The 4,150-nt window shown below is 53.2% G+C and overlaps 1 long non-coding RNA gene across 1 annotated transcript; it reads right to left on the bottom strand.

Annotated features, from left to right (window-relative positions):
* Positions 1-1,499: 1,499 nt before the first annotated feature.
* LOC112819138 (uncharacterized) lies at positions 1,500-4,144 on the bottom strand. The gene is made up of 2 exons (XR_003206768.2): positions 3,807-4,144; positions 1,500-1,813 (listed from the first exon to the last, which is right to left on the bottom strand). It is a non-coding gene; the product is annotated as an uncharacterized lncRNA (long non-coding RNA).
* Positions 4,145-4,150: the final 6 nt, after the last annotated feature.

Here is a 4,150-nt window from a genome sequence, read left to right on the forward strand (position 1 = left end):
TCCTCTAATTCAGCAAGGAAAAGAGAAACCTGAGAAAGATGAGCAAACTTGAACAGAAGAGGGAATACAACAGGAAGTGAAAAGGTGCTCAGGAGGACACCTGGGGTTCATGCGGCCACACTGCCCACACGGACTGCTGAGTGGAAGCACCGGCCATGGGGGACGGATGTAACGCCTGGATCCCTCTCTCTCTACTTCTGTAGAGTAAATACCGTAAGTAAATACTGCAATCCCTGAGCCTGTGTGCATGTTGTCTGTTCTCAGTGACCTTGAAACCTGCATGGGCCTCTTTCCTGCTCACACTTACCTGCCTTGGCTGCACAACCTGGCCACCCTGTGGATGGTGAAACAAAGCACTATTTCAAACTGGCCAAAAGTTAACAATGAAAATGTCTGACAATCCAAGTAGTCACACACAGAGGCAGGGCAATAGGAGCCCTCAGTCATAGCTGATGGGAGCTAAGTGGGGCCACTAATGGGTTTGGAAAATCATCTGGCATTATCTAGCATGGTTGGGTGTGCACAAACCCTAAACCCCAGCAATTTCAGTACATCCCTAAGTATGTACCCTAGTGAAATCATTTCACATATGTACTAGGTGACCTGTACAAAAATGTTCATGGCAGCCCTGGCTGTGAAATAAGCCCCAGATGGGAACAACCCAAAACCATCAACAGAAAAATGGATAAATCAGATGTGGTGTATCTTATCTTCTCTCATCTGAAGGGCTGTGTGTCTGGGTAGCATATCCAAAGGCATGAAGGGCTGAAGCTTCTCTTGGTCGGGGTGCCCAGAAGGAGGGAGGACACCCCGAAGCCAGCACTGAGCATGGTCAGGAGCAGGGACACCTCCAGGATGACCAGGAGTAAGAAGTGGACCTTGCTAAGCAGGGACCTGTGAGGGACACAGTGACAGACACTGAGCTGCCTCCTCAAGAGGAGGCCCCAGGTCCCTCCTTTCTGCTCCCAGGTCTCTCTGATCCAAGACCCTGTGGATCTAATAACCACATTTGGGCCAGACTTGGATATCTGGATATACTCACTCCCAACCCCTCAGCTCAGCAGCTGACTTTGGGCATTAGGTAGGCCGACACTGAGAAGAGAGAGAGGGTTTGCCTGGGCAGGACCTGGTTTCCACAAACAGCTGCTTTATTCTAAGCCCCGCCCCTCCCTTTGCCATCCATACTCCCAAGAACTCAGTTCAGGTTGGGACTGTTTTTGGTGATTTCTCACAGGTCAAGGTCTACATAGGCTGGTGCTAGCTACATAGGCTCTTGGTGAATATTTGGTGAGTGGGTAGAGAAAGGAAGGAATGTTGAGTTGAGAGGCTGCCCTGGGGGTTCTCAGGAGGGCAAGGTCAACGAAAAGCAGGCCCTCCCTCACCTTGGGCTCCTCTGACCAACCAGGCTTGGTGCTCTCTGCTGGCATTTAAGAGTCCTATGGAGTGCTTTTCCCCTTCTCCCCATACAAGCACTATGCACATCTTCATTATATACACAATTGTGTGTGTGTGATATATTTTATTGCATTTTTTTCAAGATTTTCTCTTTATTTACCAGTTTTTGGCAATAAGGTGAGAAGAGATAGAAGGTTTGGGGTCAGAAGTTCTTCCTCCTCTAGTCTGAGTGGCAGTGTCTCTGGACAGGATATGGATGCTCAAGGAGGGCCGCAGCTTGTCTTCATCAGGCCGACTCTGTGTCCCACAAGTTGCCCACTGAGGCCTGTTGACCCAGAGGACGGCACTGAGCATAATCAGAAACAAGGGTACCTTCAGGAGAATGAGGAGCAGGAAGTGGACACTGCCGAGCAGGGACCTGTAGGAGGGACACGGTGACTGGCAGGTGTTTCCTCCTGGGCATGAGGCCCAGGCTCTGCCTCTCCCCCACCTGCTTTTGTGCTCAGGTCCTGTGGCCTCAAAAGTCAATATCAGTGTCAAAGCTGATTGGTACCAGGGCCGGACGGCCCCGCGCTGAGGGCCCCACACTCCTGTCCCTCCGCTCAAGCCTCCACCTTGAGCATCCGGACTCAGCAGACACATGAGGATGTGGTCGTGAGGAATGGAGGGAAAGGGAGAAGAGGGGACCCAGGAGGCTCAGGGTCCAGAAACAGCTTTCTGAACCCATAGCCCTAAACTCTCACAGGAACTCAGCTCCTGCTGGCACTGACTGAAGAATGAAATGCTCCCTTATAAGGACTCCTCTCCCAAATTAGTCTTGACTCACATTCAGTATGATGGTTGGAGCTGCTCTTCTGCTTAAGCTGCTCAACAACATCAACCTCCAGGAGTGTCCCCCCAAGCTCAGCTCGTGGCCAATCCCCTCCCCCTTCCGGGTCCCAGTAACTGTCCCCACGCCGGATCCTCACAAATGCTGTGTCCCCGCCCCACACTGGGCCTTTGTTGAAGCTCTCCACCTCGCCAGCCCCTCGCCTGGCTCGCAGCCTGCGGGTTTGCCTGATGTCCTCTCCAAAGTCTCACTGGGCCCCTCTCGCACACCCTGTTGGCACCCTGGCTCATATCTTCTTTGCCCACTGGAGCTCTGGGGCAACAGTGGACAGCCTTGGACTGGCCAGTGGTTTCCCGTCTTCAGCTCTCCCACCTCTTTGCCTGAGGACTCTGTTTACCTATAAGACTGTGTGTGGCTTTCTGAGCAGAACAGGCCAGAAGTGGCACAGAAGCCATGTCCCCAGGAGGGGACATCAGCCTACAATACTCTTTCTCCACATAAGGGGCCTTCGCTCACCACTCTGTGAGAAAACAGGAAGCCCCGCCATCTTCCCCCACCTTGAGGACAGATGTATGTGGATCCCTGCCTCAGCTTCCTCACTGCTAAGTGGGCCAGCTCTGAGGCATGTCCTACGCAGTATCTCTGAGGCCGTCCAGTGGGATGGAGCCCAGTTGCTACTGGGATAGCTCCTCCATCAAAGTACACTTCATTGGCTTTCCCCACCTCCCTGTTTCCTCACTATACTTCCTGGGATCACCTTTTCATAAACTAATTGCCCCAAAGTCCTTCCCTCAGGATCTGATTTTGAAGAAACCCAAACTTAAACAGGCTCTTTGGTACTTGTTTTCAATGAATCTGGATTGCTTTCATCAAGCCCACCATCTACCTGTGCACCCCATCATCCTATCCATTGATGAGCAATTGGTGTACTGGTTTTATTGGGCTGATGTCACCTGTCGCCAGAGCCCCTCTGAGACCTGTTCACTCAGAGGACAGCACTGAGCATGCTCAGGAGCAAAGGCACCTCCAGGAAGACCAGGAGCCAGAAGTAGGTCCTGCTGAGCAGGGACCTCTGGGGGACACGGTGACAGGCAGTGAGCCACATCTTCAGGGAGACGCCCTGGTACCCTCCACAATCCTTCTGTCCCTGTGCCCATGTCCTGAGGCTACAACAGTCCACACGGAGATCAGTCCCAGGAGGGTCCAAGGGCGGGGCAGCCCCACACAACAGACCACGCCTGTGACCCTCAGGCTAACAATTGCCCTTGAGACAGGACTCCGGACACGGAGAGGGCCTGGCTATTGGAGTGACGGGAGGGAGACCCTAGGGAGCAGGCAGGACCTGGGCCAGGAAAAGGGTTCTACCTAAGCCCGTCCCATTGGGGGTTACCCTGTCTGAGGACCAGAAATCAGTGCTGGGTTTTTTTGTCTGATGTCTCCTCCCCACAAACAGTGTTTCGCAAGAAGGATCAGAAATGTGTGCTTTAGTCCCAGGGAGGATCTGGCACCTGGGCGGTGCCTCCAAAAACCTTGACCTGAAATTCAGTGGTTCATGATGGAGGGAATGAATGGCCCCACTCACCTCTCCTCTCTCTTAGAGGCCTGGTCTTCAACGGGATGACTCTCTGGCGAGGGCCTTGGGGGGAAGGGGGAGCAGAAAAGAGAGCCCAGGGGCCCCCAGAGCACCTGGCTGACCTGGGCTGGGTCCTGAAGGCCTCCGTTGCAAAACACTTGCACTTGTTCTTCGTTGCCTCTGGATCACGATTTCTGTAGATACCTGAGTGATGGCTCCCCAAATCCTACAGGTCTCCAGGGAAATGTCCTCTCACCGGCCAGGTCTCCCTGATCATTGTGTATTAAATAGCAATCGCACCACCCTGAAACTCTCCCACACATGCTCTCCCCGACCCATGTGTACTATTGCCT

This window comes from Callorhinus ursinus, unplaced genomic scaffold (assembly GCF_003265705.2).
Source record: "Callorhinus ursinus isolate GAN/ISIS: 27379988/994484 unplaced genomic scaffold, GSC_fseal_2.0 scaffold1897, whole genome shotgun sequence".
NCBI lineage: Eukaryota > Metazoa > Chordata > Mammalia > Carnivora > Otariidae > Callorhinus > Callorhinus ursinus.